The 18,774-nt window shown below is 38.0% G+C and overlaps 1 protein-coding gene across 11 annotated transcripts in view; it reads right to left on the bottom strand.

Annotated features, from left to right (window-relative positions):
* ARHGAP24 (Rho GTPase activating protein 24) overlaps positions 1 to 18,774 on the bottom strand; it is a 476,093-nt gene that overhangs the window by 122,884 nt on the left and 334,435 nt on the right. For 2 of the 11 annotated variants that reach the window (XM_036906336.2, XM_036906341.2), the window contains exon 1: positions 15,124 to 15,578. The exons of the other annotated variants lie outside the window; for them this stretch is intronic. The gene's annotated coding sequence lies outside the window, so the exon portion shown is untranslated. Of the gene's footprint in view, positions 1 to 15,123; positions 15,579 to 18,774 lie in introns of those variants that run through there. 11 annotated transcript variants of the gene reach the window in all.

Below are 18,774 nucleotides of genomic sequence, written 5' to 3'. Positions count from 1 at the left end.
GTTCTCACCATAGCCCAATGATGTATATAATATCACTCCTTCCAATTTGTGGATGCAGCCACTAAGAAATACAAATTAAGTAATTTGCGCAGCATCTACTGGGGAGTAAGAGACAGGCGGGATTTGAAAGAAGATGTCCTGAATCCAGGCAGGCACTTTAAACTCATAAAAATGAAAGAGAGAGCTGGATTTGTACACTGAGTGAGCACCGGCCCGGACTTTCCATCTACCTTCCACTGCACTCAGCTGAGGGGACAGAGTTGGGGACACATCACTGAACACCTGAATGATATAAAGTATCTTAAATATCTATTTATTTCAGAAGAGAAATCCTGAAATTTCCTTGTGAGGGGTTCATATGCATCTTCCTTTATATCATTTAAGTACAGTACCTAAAAAATGTGTGTTCCACAGAGAATACTTTTTTTATTGTATCTCAACAGTTTCAGAGACATGTTTTGTTCTTCTTGGTCTCTTTTACCTAAGAGGAAAGGGTCACATAAGCATGGCTCACATGTAAATGTTTAGAACAGTGCTGGGTACACAGTGAGACCTATACTACTTACTATTTTTGTTAATAATTTAATGCTAGTATTCTTATTTACACTCCAGAGGCTGCATAGCATAGTATTTAAGAACCCGGATTCTGGAGCCAGACTGCTTGGGCTCTAATTCCAACTGTACTTTCTATTAGCTTGAGACCTTGGATAAGTCATTTAACCTCTTCAGTTTCTCATCTATGCAAAAAGAATAATATGACTTATCTCATTGGATAACAACAGTAATTACTTGAAATAGTTCCTCCCTTAAATAAGCCCCATGCATGTATTAGATAGTATTATTATCATCATTAACCGTGTTATACTTTTAGCAGTAGCTTTGTTTGTACATTTGTTTTTGTTTGTTTTTAGTAGAATTTTTTCTTCAAATGAAATTGGACACAGAAATCCAACACACACATAGCAGATTTTGTATTTATGGCATACATAAAGTCAATTTTGTTTAGTTGAAACAGTGGTGAGAACTTCTTCCTCTCACCTCACCTGTGCATACCTGTACATAAAAAGTCGGGAACACATTTCATTCTGCAGTGTTCCGCAGACCTAGACATCAGCAGAATGTTCCTTGGCAGGCTATAAAATTGAACTTAAGAGGGTTGATTAAGCAAGAATTTAAGAGCTCCTGGCCTCTTTGGTCTCAAGGCCAAGTGAATTTGACCCAGACTCTGCTATCTGATAGTAGGGCAAGTAAGTCCATCTCTGTAAAACTCAGTTGATTCCTTTGCTAAAATGGAAATGATACTATGACCATTTCATACGGTTATATTTGGGTAAATAAATATCTAGTGTAATTATTTTTAATCATCTCAATCATATATAAGCCCCAAAGTATTAGTATCCAAAGACTATAAAAAGAGAATTCTTTCATCAATACTTCCTCCTTGAAAAACTTGTCTTGAAAAATGTGGAATTATACAAAATGATGATTAAAGATAAAAATAGTATGCTCTACTTTTATCCATCTGATAGAAATAGGAAATTTTGTAATGTATTATATTTACTAAATTAGAAGGCATCAGGCAGTTGATTTCAGAGATTAAAAATCTATTCATATTTCCCATTTTAAGTAAATAACATAATTTGATATGTAAAAATGTATACTGAAAAGCACATAGGCGTATATTTTGAAAAATACATATTTTCACCAAATTTATATCAATGTTGAAATATGTGTACTTATTTCAACAGAGCTTAAAATGACAGCTTTGAATATTTAAAACTGTTTATGAACCAAGTATCAATTGTCTTAATGCTGCCATGAAATTAATTACAAAAGATCTTTACTCCCTTTCACATTTGAAATCTTTTTTAAAGTAACGTTTTATAAATCAAAAGGAATAGTTACTCTTCACACATTTCATACAATTTTTCATCCCTATCCCTGAGATATAAACTTGAATTAGAATAATGAATTTTAGCTCTCTTGCCTAACAATATGATCTGAAAGTATGTCCAATAGGTATACAAAATGTAAGTATAAAAGAGACTCAGAAAAAATATAAATGTGGCCGATGCAAAGAACTGTGCCATGTTATGTAGCTCAGCCCATTTAGTTCAATGAATCCTCCCACACCATTAAAACAAACTACAGAAACAGCAACAACAAAAATACTGGCAAAAGATACACCCTCTCTCCTAGAAGCTGTAATAGTAGGGACTCAACCTAATGCGTTAAAAGAGCTAGGATTTATTAGTTGCAGGAGACAACAGTGTACTCGGTCTCTCTGGGCAATCACTAGAAGCATCAACTATGGGAGAAGTTTCCTCTTTTATCTGGATTATCAGGTTATCCACTAAAAAATGTTAAAATACCTAGACATTCAAATGAATTGATAAACAACTCCTCTATTCTTACTTCTATAATCACAACTTCATGAGGTTGTTTTGATGAGAGCTGAAATCTTTATTAGGTATGTTCTTCTGAACATTCAAGAATAGGTGCTACTGAAAAAATGTTCTACTGAATTCTGATTTCATTTGAAAACTAACAATAGGTAGGTCTAAAGTGGAATGGAGGTAAATAAAACAACATCCTTTGTGGTTTCTGTATTCAATATTAAGGTAACTATTTGAATGTGTCCATTTTTATGGTCTTTGTAACACTTAAGTGACCAAATCCAAAAATAAGAGACTAAAATCAAATAAGGTACCCAAAATGATCAGCAGTTTCATGTTTGATGATTTGATAAATGCTGTCTTATTCCACAATTAATATATCTTTCCATCTATTTCTGCCCTTCATCTATGGGACTTCTTTTTCATCAGGTGACATAGTGGTTTTAAGACAACTTAATAGCCATTACCAACAAGCTATGTCACAAGACAAAATAAAATTTATTTGAATTTGGACTTATAGAAGCTGTATTTCAATAACATTGGTCCATTACAGGAAGGGTGTTTATCTCTAAAAAATTTCACCCTCTGTGGGCTTCCTTTCAGTTTTCGGAGCCAAAGTCATAGTCATCAGGGCCAACCCTGCTAAACTGCAAAGCCATGTATCCATAGCAGTTATGAGTGAGAAACAAGTCATCTGCAGCAAATAATACAGAATGAGACTGGGAACCTGCGGGATGGGACAGGCCAAGTGCAATGTGATGTCTGCAGCAGCCCTGGGTTCATCACACTTTGCCCGGCAGCTGGGCCCAGTGTCCACTCTAAAGCTCATCTCTTCATGGCTTTGTTACATGAAATCACCGCTCAATGGCAAGATTTAGAATGCATTTCAGAAACAATGATTCCTCATGTCCCTTGAGTAATTGTGGACTTGGCAGTAGTGTTCTTAAGTAAATTTTATCAAAGTTTACTTAAGTTTATTCTGTCATGGTTTTTTTGTTTTTGTTTTGTTCTGTTTCCCCCAACCAGTATACATCACTGAGTTTCCTAAGAAAAGCACTTTAAAGCTTTTAAGTTAATCCCAGTTAAAATCATTTATTTTCCATATGCTTGGTCAACAGAGTGAAATTAACTCATTCTCAAAAACGCTGGAATTTTAATCTGACAAATGCAGGTTTAGTGTTTTATTAGCAGAGGTAAAGAAGTTCTGTGTGAACATGAACACTGTTAACCGGGATTCAAGTTTGGATAAATGACATTGATTAATGGTATTGACCACTAGAAAGTTTCTATCCTTTGATATTCAAATTCTAATCAATATATATACTTTCCTCTTTGAGGAAGGTATTTGGAAGCAAGGACTGTGTTAAGCAATATATATTTACAAAGTGCTATTTTTCATGTTTAAGATAATTTGTGCAATTTGTGCAAATTTAAGATAATTTCTAAGTCTATTCTGTTTCATTATATTTTTACAAAGCAATGTGAGTAGCTACCATTTGCTGTCATTGTTGTTTCTCCTTCCTTCTGTAATCAGGCAGGCATCAAACATTTACTAAATCTCATCTAAGGTAATTAGTTGTTCATGAGAATGCTGCAGACAGTGAAGAGTTTGTGGTGAACAGACCTATGATTTTTATTAGAATTACATATATCAGAGCAACAACATTAAATAAAAAGGAGGAACAGATGCAAGGAAAGAAAGAGCAGAAATAGCCCGGGGTGGGGGTGGTGGGGGTGGGGGGATGTCCTCCGGGGAATAAAGAAGACAGCAGGGGAATGGCAGAGCTAAATGGCGAGGGGAGGGAATTAGGGAGGAGCAGAGGGTACAGAAAACGCTTAATTTGGTTTATGTCTGAAAGGAAATGTGCCTAAAATATATCACTTGAGGAAGGACACAGTTCCACCCTCCAAAACAAACAAACAAACAAATAAAAACAAACAGAGGGTACTCCTGCAGTAATAGTTGTGTGATCAAAGATCTCAAAAACACATTTAAAGTGGTTATTTTGGCCTTTTAATGAGATGCTCAGAATGATCATTTGTGTTTCTTGAGAGGCAGTATGGGCTCTGGAAACAGATCTGGAATTCTGACTTTGATACTAATGGATACTGCAGCTCATTTAACCTCTGCCTCAATTTCCTCATCTGCACATTTTCCTCATCTGTAATTTATCACATTGTTGTGAGAACTAGAGGTGGTTAAGTCGGTAAAGCACTTAGGGAAGTGGCTGGCACATAGTAACAGTACATGTTCACTATTCTGTCTTGACATTTTTCAAATTCAATAAAGAATGTTAGCAGAAAGGATGATCAAGACAATTAAATGATAACATTTTCAAAGTACAGTTTCACTACTTAAGATACAGATAAAGCTAACAGATCAGAAATACCAGTATTTATCTAGGGATCAAATCTAAATCTCAAGAGGAGATGGTATAAACATTATCAAGAAGTCTCTAATTTTCAGTTTCAAAGACGCATTCCCATGTAGAGAAATTTATCTACAATATTATCCATAGGGCAGCAGTTTTAATGGAATCAGAATATGGCTCATGTTGCATACTTGCTGATATCATGGATTTTAAGGGAACAGATTCCACCTGAGCATATTTTAATTCTGTAGACAATCTTGTGTCACTTAAAGTCCCCACCCCCCATGAGAACCATGCCCTCAGAGTTCATCTGGGGAAGTTCTATTTGTTCCCCTGCTATTATAAGCACTTGTCAAAGCTGACTGCAGGACAAAATTTAATTCTGCCTCTTTTATTTAAAGTTTTATCTTTCCATTTGTCCTCATGTAACATAGACTTCACAACAATGGCTTCTGGCTGAATTACAGTCCTAGAGAAGCACAAAGATGAAGGGATGGAAAAGGCAGAAATAGGTGAAGCAAAAGTTCCCATGTTTTTGATCACTTAGAAGATGATGCTGTAAACTCACACGCCTTTTCCCAAATACTGGGGGCATCATTTTTACCCTCAATGGGCCTTATTTCAGGATTAAGATGTCTGACTCCACTAACTGCGTCAGCTCAAATTGTAGACCAGGTTGACAGAAAAGAAGCAACTTATATGCAAAGTAAGTTGTAGGAAAAATAATTTGAGTTCTCTCTGTACATGATTACCTTCTGAGTTCATCCTAAGGGAAATTCTACAGTGACAGCAATGAATGGTAATAGAAATTTAACTCTTAAAACTATCCTAAGATTAATACTCCCCTTCCAAGTAACTGTTCCACAGCTACGTTGGAATAACGACCTATATTTGCTAGGTGCATATTAATGAGGCCTGTGCACAAAAAAATGGACTTTTTTTGCTTTCCTTCTTGGTTTGAGAATGGGGCTTTTATTCTAGGAGCTAGAACAGCTCTTCTTGGACTCTAATGTGCAAAGGAAACACCTGGGGATCTAGGCAAAGAGGCAGTTTGGGCTTTGTGAGGCCTCAGCTGGGACTGGGACTCTACATTCCTACCCAGTTCTGAGGTGAGAATGACAATGCTGAGGCTCTGGCCACACCCAGAACAGCACGGAGGTGACAAGGAGGCCAGGCCTGAGCTCTGAATTTTCCCCCACTCTCTCCTTATTATCCCCTCTTCTGAGCCAATGTTATGGGTGGAACTGTGTCCCCTCATAGAGATACGCTGAAGTCCTAGCGCCCAGGACCTCACAATGTGAAATCATTTGGGAATAGCAAGGTCTTTACAGAGATAATTAAGTTAAACTGAGTTCAGTAGGAGAGGCCCTAACCTACAATGACTGGCAACCTTACTGGGTATAGTAGCGTTAGGAAGGTAATACAGCCACTGTATTAACAACTTTTCCCTGACACCTCTTCCATCTTATCCTCTCTGACACATACGGAAAATGCCAGTGCACCACTCAGTTCAGTACAATGTAAGGAATGTAGGGACAACATCCTGCACACAGATAAGGTAACGCAAAGGGGTGGGTCTTGTTTCTCAGGTTTGCGCAAGATGACAGCTTGGGTTGGTCCTAGAGTAATTGCAGGGGTTAACCATGAAACTAGTTAAATCTACTGTTTTTGGTATCTGTTACTTCCCCTTAGAAACGAACAAATGACTCTTAACACTCTAAAGGGAAATATCCTGGGATTTTTGTTAATCTGTAAATTCTCAAATACTTCTGTAGCTCATAATTCCTTCAGAAAATGAACCATAACCATAAACTTGAAGTGGCCCCTAACAGTTTTGTAAACATAGACCTAAAGTAAATTGTAAAGGCATTAAAACAATTTTATGTATCCCTTTTTTTGCTGTTGCTGCTCTTGTTTAGAGCACATCTGGTGGACTCCCTTGACATACAGGACCAAAACCACCAAGTCCCATCCTTTGTGCAAAACTGCTCTTGTCTATTAAGTCTCATTCAGTTCTACCTCTTCCCATCCTTTGGGCTTCATTAGCAACCCAACTGATGGCTTCTCTTTTCAGGGCCAATTTTCTACAATGAAACAAAGTCGTTTTTTATTTTTTGAAAATCACATTACGAGAGTTATTAAGTTTGCAATGAATACATGTAGGAAGAAAAAAACCTATATAGATTTATATGTGAAAGTGTAGGCAAGTATGAGTTAAGCTATTTTCATCTCCTAACTAAATGATGGGTCCATATAAATCAATCTCACACCAAGCATGAGTCAAATGCAATCCTGAACAAGTTGACAAATTACTTACAAGGAATTAGAGGCTTTGCTTTCATTTTAAAAGAATAAAAACACACTTCCAACATCCATGAAAGTCAAGGGCGTGATGTTATGGATTCTGATGCTTGGTCCTTACAATTCTTCTGAATATAATACTTTTTTATACTTTCCATGGGTCCCACTGGGCGTGGTACCACTCCCTTAAGGGGTGTTTGGAAAAGCATAGGGGTTACTGAGTTCTTACAATAAATGGAAGGCATCATTGGCATTTAATGGGCAAAGCCAGGGAAAACTAAATAAAGCAAAGCAAGGGATGATGATGCTTTGCACCTCTTCAAATGCCAAAGGCTCTTCTATGTTGAGGCCCTCATCCCAGTTTGACATTTCTTTAAGATTAATAGTCTTTCCCGTTTGAGCTCTGGGTTCACCTTTTGACTTCTGCCAGGAACCATGCTGACTTCACACTTCTCTTTCTTTCTGATTTGACAGGTGTGTCACCCCTTTGCATGTTCAAAGAACACTGGTTTCTCACTTCTTTCTGGGCTGTGATAAAGAACATACAGTGGAACTAACATATCTATTCCTCTTGGTTTGTTGTCTCTCTTCTTTTTAATATTACAGATAAATCTGACTAACACAGTGTGCTTCCCATAGACATCTTGGAGGTGTTGTTACATATTCTTTTCTACTCCCTTCCAGTCTCCTTCTTTCCTTTATCCACGCATTCTGCAAACATAAATAAGCATGTGCTATGAGTAAGGTATCATGTTAGGCCCCATGGAGGAAGGTTGTGTACTATGATAATCAGATCTACCTTCTGTGAAAGTAAGATTTATCCTGTTTTATTTATCATTGTTTTTTCCTTATTCTCCCTGGTAACTTTCCCCAACTTTATCCATCTGTCTGATCTAGAGAAAGTTCACTCCTCCATAAAATCATGGCAATCCTATTTGCTGAAATATCTCCATTCACAATCTATGCTGACTAGCTTTATGATTATTTCTTCTACTATAGACTAATCCATATATATTTTTTAGCTTCAAAATATGTGATTTATGCTAATATTGCAGATGTAAAAACTGAGGCTTAAAAGGTTAAATAGCTTTCCCATAGTCAAATAACTTGTTCATGAATTTCAAAACAGGTCTAGCTGACCATAGCACCTGTGTTCTTAACAAATATAAAATATTCCTGATAATTAATGTCACCTTCCTGTGGCTGCCAGTGAACTTTATATGCCCTACTTTTAAATTTTAGCTTAGACACATTTGGTCTTTATTCACAGAGTCCTGACTAAATTCATCATGACTGTTTCAGAAAGATGGTTTTTACAAGATTCCATTAAAAATAAACCAAAAAAAATATTGCTTAAAACCTTTTCTTGGTTTCTTAGTGAATACAAATCCACCAAGCAGAAATTCCAGATATAACCAGGTAGCCCTCTGTGATTCTTCAATGCCTGCGAGCTTTTGAAGTGCTGTGGATCTGCCTTAATCTGTTGCTAGAACACTGCACATTGCTCCCAACAGCCTGCCAGTCTGAGAAACGCAGCGTGAATGACATAAGTGTTTCTTTTATCCTGGTCAGAGGATGGTGTGCGGTAGTACGAGAGGTCATGGGAGGGAGGGAATTCCAGGATAAAGAAATTAACTAGAGGAAAGGAAGTGAAAAAGAAAGAATCCACAACCTTAAGGAAAAACCTTTCCAGCTGAAGCCCCCCTGGTCCCCACCAGGCTTTGAGAGCTTCTGGAATCGGTTCAGTCCAGTCTGGAACTCAGAAGGGCCAGTGCACAGCTGACAGTGTCTCATTCCCTATCACACCAACAGAAAACACAGCTCAGAGACCTGCAGGTTCTAAAAACAGTGATGCCAATTTGAGGCCTCAATCAAGTGTGGAATTAAGAATCAGGAGTGTTAAGGGCAAGATATCATTCTACAGTTTTTTCCTAACACTTGTCTGGCCCCAGGATAAAACATAAACTACATGATTGGGAATTAAAAAAGAAAGTAGTTTTACATTTACACCATCTTTGCTTTCCTCTATCTCAGGAGCTTACGTGCCTGAGAGACACAGAGGCTGACGGGGCAGCAAGTACAGAGAAAGAATCACTTCTGACACCCTCCTTTCTGCTCTGGTTACCTCTGTGGTTGTCACCAAGTCCAGGCACCTCTCAAACAGCTGGATGTCATTTTCACCCCTGCTCGTGGCTGCTCAGTGACATGGCTGGCATAGCACCTACTCTGTAAGTCAGGACACCAAAGCCTCATTCTAGTAGGCATATAGTTTCATAATTTACATCTAAATCTTTGACTCCAGTAGAATTTATTTTGGTGTAAAGGATAAGACCTCCCCCCCCTTTTTTTTCCCCAAATGGCTGTCTACTTGTACCAATACCTATTGCCAACTCAATCATCCTTTGCTCTTTTGTAGTTCTGTATTTACTAGTCACTAAATTCGTGTAGGAAATTCCAATAACTGGAATGGAGAATTTAAATAAGAGAGCAAAAAAATTCCATTTCCAGTGAAATAACATATATGTTATGTGTTCTTTCCTAAATGTTTAAAAATGGAAAGGAAAAATAATACAAGGAAAAATGGCATATTTCTGAGTCCTTTCTTGACTACCTGCTATTTTCAGCACATGTTGATCTATTCTAATTCTGTAAGCTAATTATCTTACTCAACTATTAAAAGTTCTCAACCCCTCTGTATATTGCTGCTGACTTGAGGAGTAGGGACATTTTGAATGTGAGTTTTGCCAATTCAGCTGAAACTCAATTGCTAATCAATTTATGCCTTTCCCTTGCCATATTTTTATGCTTGCTTATAAGGGCAAATGTGGTTATGGATGTTTTTCAATAATAGGGGATTCAGCTTTTGTTTGAACAAAATAATTAATGTATTTCACTCTTTTTTTCTGAATTTCTTTGTTATGAAAATCAGACAGGAAACAATGATGAAGAAAATTCTGCCAGTGAATTTGGTTGATTTAATCATTTACTTGTTCATTTAACAATTATTTATTAGTTATTGTGTGCCAGAAGATGATTCCCACCAAAAATAAACAGTGAATGTGAAAAAAGTCCTTTAATAATTCCAGTCTAATTAAGGGTTTTACCAAAACCTAATGTGGAAGCATTTGCTGTTTGTCTCTAAATCAAAGAATAATGGTGTGTAGAACAAGTAAAGTGTACCTAATTATTTAGCAAAGAAGTTCAGTATTATCAACTCTTTTGTTGTTTTAAATTAAACAAAAACAACACCACCAATGAAACAAAAACCTTTCTGGAGTTTACTAGGAAGGGTATCTGAATTGAGGAGGTACATTTGGTGTCAAGAGATTGTTGTCCAGAGTGGACTACCTAGGTGAACACCGCACTTGACAAAATGACACAAGGTAGTCTATTTCTGTTTGGGTGTGTTAATTTGTATTAATCACGCCTTTTTATTTTCTGTGTTTCTGATGCTTTGACATCAGGGGTCTTGCTGACCCTGGGAGGACTGCCTGCCCAGGGTTAGCCAATTCCTAAAAACAGTAGACTCCTGGGGAGCATGCCTTTCATATGCAAGTCAGAGCCCTTGCCCCAATGCCTTCCTTTATCTGCCTCTCACACTCTGGGCCATTATTCATCTGCCTTAAACACCTCAGGGCCAGACTACTAGTGACAGCCTCTAATGCCCCAGAAACTGTTGAAAATACTCAAACTAGCCGATCCTAAACCTGCTTACCCTGCCTTGCCCATTACGTCCCAAGGAAACCATAATAAAGGCTCTTGCCTCCTTTTCACATCTCTCTCTCTGCCTCTCAAGTCTGGTGCTTTCCTCTGTGGTCCCCTCTACACCTGTGGCTAGACATGCCCCCTCTTCCTGGGGATTGTGAGTCCCAAACTATCTTTTCAATGGCAAATACCTCCTGATCTGTTGGTCTTACTATATGTGAATAATAATAAAACCTACATTAAAAAAAGAAAATAGTTCTTATACAAACCTATTGTGAGAACAAGCACTGTCTACTTGTAACATTTAATCCCCGAATAACCCTGTGTCTACACGACCCCTCCTCTTGGGCTGTATGCTAAGTCTGTGGTATGTTGATGGCTTGAAGCTGATCAAATCCAGGCCCCCCTTATTGATGGAAACACCTTGTGGGGAGACAGACCCTCTGACCAAGGTTTTGTCCCTTGGGGCACTGGTAGCATAAGAATGATCTCTTCTAGCAGAGCACGTAGTCTTTGTCCTCTAGCTCACACTTAGTCTGTCTCCTCAGCCCACATGAGCAGTTCCCTCCCGACAGTGGGGCACAACGTTGTCCAGCTGGTCACTCCTGGGCTGCCAGTATGTAAGTCCCAATAAACCCTCATGTCTCATATGGTGTCTCTGGGTCTTTCCTTTGGTTTTTTGAGTGTTTCCCATAGCAACTTGTTCACTTGGGTATGTGATCGGATTTGTGATCAGTATTTTCAGAAAAGGAGATATTTCTTATAGCTACAAAATAATCCCTCATAATGCACTGACGTGTTCTTTTAAGAGTGATCGGTCAAGTGAAACCCCATTCTACAAGAGAATAAGAGTTAGAGAGGGGACAACCTGCAGTTTGTTTTATACTTTATCATAAAAATATGCAAAGCATGCTAATCTTGAAAGTATTTTATCAGAAGAGAGCATATAAAAGTGTCTTTTTAAAAAATTTTGATGCGTTGGAGTAGAACTCTTGAACATTCCCTTAAGATTCAATATACACATAATAGGAAACTTTGCAATAATTTCCTGCTGATGGTTTCTTGGCCATTAGAAATATTTGGAAGTTGTAGTTACATTGTCTTGAAGTAATTATTTGAATTACATGTCATTTGGCTATTAAGATGTTAAGAGTTTGATTGTTTATCAGGTTTTAAGAAATTGTGTGTGGTAAGGAGTGGCTATTAGGTGGAGCCTGGCTGGAGAATGGAATCAAATTTGAAGTCTGCCCAGGTAGAAATAATTTGAAGGGTTAAAAAACAGTAACTGTATTTGTTGTAAAATTATGTATTCAAGATAAGTTACTTTGGTGGGTAAGGGTGACAGGTGGTCGTAGTCTGGGCCTGTCTTCCAGCTTCCAGACTCCACCCATTCCATTCCCTTAGCAGACACACTGGTTTCAAGAAATGAGGCAGAACTCTTGAGCAGACTTGCAGGAAATCTTTCTAGTCTCTGTCTCCAGTAGAGAATCCCCTGCTGCCATCTGCTCTTCCTCCAGTTGTCAAATTCTCAAAGCTTAGTGGTCCACAGAAGAGCCCAGTGACTGCCAGGACACTCTGTGGTCTCAGGGACATTTTACCAGAATTGTCATTTTGCATGCCCTGCCTTCCATGGTTCTTGTCCTCAGATAACCCAGGCCTACTTTAAGGGATCTGCAAGTGACAAATCAAAGCTGTGTGAGCATTGTTACCTCATCTGTGTCTGCACTATTTTGGGAAGAGTTAATGGGCAGAATGGAACTTAATTACCTTAATGCTAAAGTAAAGACACATAAAAATTACTGCTACTACTTTAAGCCAGTCCTGTATACTGTCAATCAGATTTAATCTCAATTTACCAAAAGTTTTTATGGAAGTGCAGCTATGTTGGTATGGGTACACAATTGTTGATAAAGGTTTCCAAGCCTAATTACACATTAGATGGATAAGAAAGCATGAATAGCAGGAATGCTAGGCACTACAGACATGGCCATGCCCTGCCTGGTAGCCACTTACCCCATTTTTTCCCACTAATCACTCCCTTTTCTTGATCACAGAGTGAGCTGTGATCTCTTTCTCAGAGGAGGTGGGTCTTTCCCCAGTCCCAGGAAATAAATCGTAATAGCTTTCTTGACGAGGGTGAAGAGATTGAGTGTAGGTCTAAAGAAAACAGGTGCAGTAATTCAGGACTTAGTATAAAGTCTAGAATAAAGTATAAAGCTGAATGAAGGAACACAGGGAGTTAGAAACAATGTATTAAGGGTGAGCTTTTTTAAAAATTAGAGATACTTATCAACTATATAAATAAAAGCTAATCTTTCCCCTTAACAAGGAGAGCTTAATTGCATAGAGGTAAATGTGTTTAAACAGACCGGCAAGTGCTTTGAGGTCAGTACCTATAATCTCTAAACCTTTTTAAGCCTCTTTGCATATCCCAGTAAGCTAGTTTAGATAAATTAGTTTATCTAAAGAATAAATGTAGATACTATTCAAGGATTTCTTGGCTGTTTACACTGATTATGGTTCATCAAGAGATGATTAAGTTTCTATTCTTTTTGGCATGGAAGGTGACCATGGGTACAGATGGACACCACATTTGAGCATATTGGACTGCAATCCTCAGAGACGTGGACCCTCATGTTTATAAGGCAGTGATACGTGCCTTACATCACAACTTTTCAGTCATGGAGATAAAATCATGTCAAAGCCTCTTAAAGAAGTAGCCAAACTTTAGATCATAGAAGCGGAAAAGCCAAGGTACTACAGGTTCCATTATGGAAAGGCCAATCATCAAATCTTTGTACAACTCAAGTTTCATTCTTGTCAAATGAAACTGTTGTTGCTCTTAACTTGAATAGAAAGCATGGCAATGTTAGAGGTAGGTGTGCTCTGCTCACCATCCCAGTACTCTAGCACAGTCTGAAAGCAAGAAACCGTAAAGAGAGTATCCAAGGAATTTAGCAGTCCCTGTGTATGTAGCAACAGGTGACATTCTAGTTTAGAACATCAGACTCTTCTTTCTAAACGGACACAATTCAAAGGTAGGACAAATGCTTCTGATATTGTATGCTAGTTGTTAAGTGCTTTGAACAATTTTCATGTTCATTGCATTTTAATATGTCTTATTTTACATCATTAGTTTTCAGCCAGAGACCAATTTTACATAAAATTTAAAAATTTACACTTTTATTCTAATTTTATCAGTCTTAACAGCAGAATTCAACTTTGTTAAGACAGACATGCACATTCCACAGGTTGACAACATGTTTTATTAAGAGTTTGTGTTCTTGGCTTCCTTTCTGCTGACTGGATTTCCTGAAGTGTGCCATTGTTCTTTCACTAGATGTAAAAATTTGAGCAGTTGAGTACTCTTTGGTATTCCATCAAATTATTCCTCATTTTAATGATTATCTTTTTAAATTTGATATTTTTTTATCCCATTAATGCAACACCAAATTCTCATGCATTTCCCTTTTCGAGAGCATGTGTTTCATGAATACAAATCTCCTGCATATTTGTTTAAATATAACAATACAATATATCTCCTTTATATCTTATATAGGTTCAGTTAAATAGCTAACATACAAAACTAGTACAGGATTAAGGCTGGCCAGTTTACCCAGAGCACCTTTTGGATTCCTATTGCACTCATAATAAATATAGGTCCCTACATACCTACACACATGCACGCTGGAGCTGTATTGGCCTTGTGTACACAAAGGGCGAAGCTCCAAAATTCAAAGATGCTGTTAACAAAAGCTTTATAACCTGACTGAGCTAATATATGTACATTAAAGTATAGAAAAACGTTATTTGTTTTCTTTTGGTTCTCAAGAAGTTTTTTTAGAAATAAAAGATCACACACACACTCTAATAAAATAGCCAACCAGAAGTCTCTATTTTGACAAGCAAAAACACAGAAAATAACCATGTTACTTCTACCACCAGATCAGTGACTAAAGCACTTTACTCTCTCCAAAGTTTCAACCACCAAAACGTGGGTAACATAAAGATTAAGCCACAGCAAGTACTCCAAAAACTAGCAACTCAGATTTTTATCTGAGACAGTTTTCATATGCTTTCAAATCGGCACTTGAACTCTGTACATAAACAGCTATATCATTTGGCAACAGCAGTTAATGAAAGAATCCAAGAAAATAACACTAAGCCGATCAGATTTCCGGGTAAGAGCAGCCCTAGGGCCAATCGGCTGCCACAATTTGGATACTCTGGAGGGCTGAATGGATCCTGACAGAAAACACCGGTATAAATAAAACCATACACTTGTCTAGGTCCTGTGTTGGTGGTGATATAAATATCCCCAAAGTATCAAACACAATAAACAACAATACCTGGCCTTTTGTCTCCCAATTAACGAAGCAGCACTCAGCTCTCACTGTGTACAGATACACACTTCAGTGGTCAGTGGCAAAGGCAGGCTGCACTTGCAGGCTGGGAGACACAGCAGCTGCTCTGTCCTGAGCTGCTTAAAGCACAGTCGGCTCGGGTCCTGCTCTGCTGGTTCGCGCAGTTTCTCCCATGACTCCATCACCCAGGAATGGAAACCACTGCCCTCTCCCCAGCGCTAGTGGGCTCCCCAGCTACTGAGCTCAGGTAAAAACGCTGAGTCCTGCAAGGTCGCCACAAGGTGAAACAGGCAGAGAGAGTGCACGGGAAGAGGGGAAGAGGAAGGGCCATCAAAGGAAGACCCTAAACTCCAAACATCTTGTCTTTCAAGAGATGCTGAACTCCATAAATCAGAGCTACGACAGTAGTCAAAGAAGCAGTAAATCTGAGAATCCCAACATGGCACCAAGCCAATCTGCTAACCCAGGGGCACTCTTTAAGCAACAATTTCTCTCTCTTCTTCACACACACACACACACACACACACACACACACACACACACACACACACACACACACAAACACACACACCAGTGTAGCTATTCTAATTGTCCAGACAGTCTTCTCAAGCCAAAAAGTACTTGCATACCTTTTTCAGGTAACAATGCTTAAAGAAAAGTCTTAGAAATTAAAGTATCAGCCAAAATAAAGATAAAATAATTCTTCTAGAGCAAAATTATTTCTGGTCCATAAACTAATTCATATTAATGAAGTCTTGTTTTTTTATACACATACTGGAATTATGCTAACACCCCCATCCCCTGTTAAAAAGAAAGTAAAGATGTATTTATTTCAGAGCTGACTGGCAGAGTCAATTAAAATTGCTTATAAAAATTCTTACCATCTTTTTCAGGATTTGTCTTGACTTATGCACATTTTAATTTGGAAAGGTTTCAATAAAGTATTTCTGGCCTAAAATATAATCATTCAGCATGTTTAAGTTATAGACAAAAACAAGCATGTTTATAAATGCTTTCTTGTGGAGCCTCTATAGGTTTTTATTTCTCATACTTTGGTTTTTCCTATCTGAAGTGGAGATGAACAATTTTTAAGCTTGCAAGTTCATTTCAAAATATTATTTCTCTTGGTTGTGTATTTTTTTTCTTATCAGTAAATAATTATTAACTGAGGTTTAGATTGATTGCATTAACATGAAATTATTCTCACTCTTCAGCCAGTTTCCTCTCCCTTCCTTCTCCACCCACAGCTGCTCACCAGCCATGTAAACTTGAGCAAGTTCTCTAACCTCCTAGGCATCCTCTTGAATCTATAAACTGAGATTTGTTACTAGCTGCTGCTTTGTCTGCCTCCTGCTGCGAGGGTGAAATGGGACAACTGTAGGAGCAAATGCTTTGTAAAGGCAGAGGGGTGGGAAAAAATGGACTTACTGCATTTTTCCCCCTTTGATTGCCCTAGATGGTCCTGGGACTAGTGAATTACTTTCTATGTTCAAGGAGGGCTCCTTAGGCTTTGCAGGGAAGTGTTTGTTTCAAGTGGGCTATAAATAGAGTTCAAGATTTTATGGAACTGCTGTCCTTGCGGTGCATCTTGATGGCAGTGACCACATGGCCAGTCAGTTCATTGTGAACAACATGAGCTGGCTCTGGTCTTTGAGGCGGAACCAGACAAGCTGAAACCCTGGGAGAAAATGCTCACGTGCCTGGCTGGTTTCACAGTTCGTCTGGTATCCTGCTACACTCATGTGCTGGAGTGGGTTGCCCAAGGGGATTAATGAAGAGGAAGGGTTGGGGAAGGAATGCCAAATTCACTGCCGAGTTAATTCAGTAACAAATGCTTCTGGGCCTTCATGCTAAGGTTCCTACAATTACATGTGCATTATTTAGAGATCAGTTGTTGGGGAATGAGGGCACCAGGGACAAGACGTCAGTGGGGAAGGAAGGAGTTAACAATGTGAGCAACTGCCTTAGGAGAAGGCGGGGCTGGAAGTGTCATGAATATTCTCTCAGTTAATCCTCATAGTAATTTTACAAAGTAGTTGTTATTATTCCCATTTCATAGATGAGAATAATTAGCCTGCACACTGTCACTGGTGATGGTGGAGATCAAATTACAATCGAGGTCAGCATGGCCTAGAGTCCCATATTTAGAGTAAATTCATTAACTTATAACTTTCTCAGAAAAAGAAAGGAAACAAAGTTTGGTTTTTAAACAGCGGGGTAGGGAAGGCAAGAATGCAAATTACCAAGAAAACTGCTTGACGGCACTACTCACTAGGCAAAATTAACTTTTATAAAGAGCACAGACATGTTTAGGAAAACACATTTTGATTTTTTTTATAATGAAGTCATTGCAGGTACAGAAAAATTTCTTTTTGCTAATATGCGTCAATAATTCTTTTTTAAAATTTGGTCCTACCTATCTTCAAAGTGAGGAAGTGAGTTCAGAGGTCTTTGTCTGTAGCAGAATCCCTGTTTTTCAACATACGACCAATTTGCTAAAATTGCCAGGTCCTTAGGAATGCTCACAAAGAAGCAAGGTGATCTCTTACCCTTAAATGTAGCAGAAAAGACATTTTTTTCGACTGTAGTTTAGAGAACAGTAGAGAAGCCACAATTTTCAGTCCTCTTGGTCTGAGGATGTTAATAAAATGCCAGGTTCTTTCCACCAATTTATTAGAAAGCTAGAGGCAGAGCCTGAACCGCAGCCTGACACGGTGTATATTTCAGGTCTCCCCCTTTTAAGTGGCATTCTCAGCTGGAAGAGAAACCTTGTAATTACATCTGCAAGCCAGCAGTCCAATTCATACTAAATCCTCTATTCCTGCCTTCAGTCTCCCTTTTCCACATTTTTGCAGTGTTTTCTGAGAGTGTCACTGTCTAATTATACATTACCTCTGCTTTTAACATTCCCATCTGCAAAGTGTGCTATTCGAAATCCTTCCATAAAACCAGCCTTCTCATGCTCCCGAAATCTAGCCTTAGAAATAAAACTATAAACTTGAAAGTCTTGCAGATAGAATTGCTTTGCTTGAGATTTTTTAAGTTAAAGAAAGTGACTGGGTCACTAAGTGAGTAGTAAGTCAAAATAAATCATGGAGAAAAAAATACAGGTATTTTAATCACAGTTTTTCAAGTTAAATTCTGAATGAAAAAAACAAAACACTAACAGTATCCTAAACAACCGATCAACTCACATAAAAGAATCTGAGGGACCTTCAGCTACTTGGTATTCATTTCATGGCTACTTCTGCTTAGAATATGCATTTTGATGCACACTATAATCCATTTGTTCTAGTGGCATCGTGTTTAACTAAAAAGCAAGAAAAATTAAACGAGTTAATCTATTGTTAAGCCAGTAATGACATAGATAATTTACAGCAAAGTAAAAAGCCCTTTTATTTCTGAATGAAGGATGAAAAAACAACCATAGTCAAAATCAAAAAGAAAAAAATAGAAATTATTGCAGTAAGCTTTCAATTATCTCTCATGTCAGAAATCATAAAGCTGAAAAAGAAGCATAATTTTGGCCCTTTGTTCACATTATTAAACTGTCCCATTAAGGTATTTTGTCTTCAAACACATCAGCTAGTGTTTGCCTGAGTGCAATTCCATGGCAGAACATAAGAGCACATGCCT

Source organism: Manis pentadactyla, chromosome 5 (genome assembly GCF_030020395.1).
Source record: "Manis pentadactyla isolate mManPen7 chromosome 5, mManPen7.hap1, whole genome shotgun sequence".
Lineage (NCBI taxonomy): Eukaryota > Metazoa > Chordata > Mammalia > Pholidota > Manidae > Manis > Manis pentadactyla.
The sequence above is the reverse complement of the archived record's forward strand: the minus strand, read 5'-3'. Positions and strand labels throughout refer to the sequence as shown.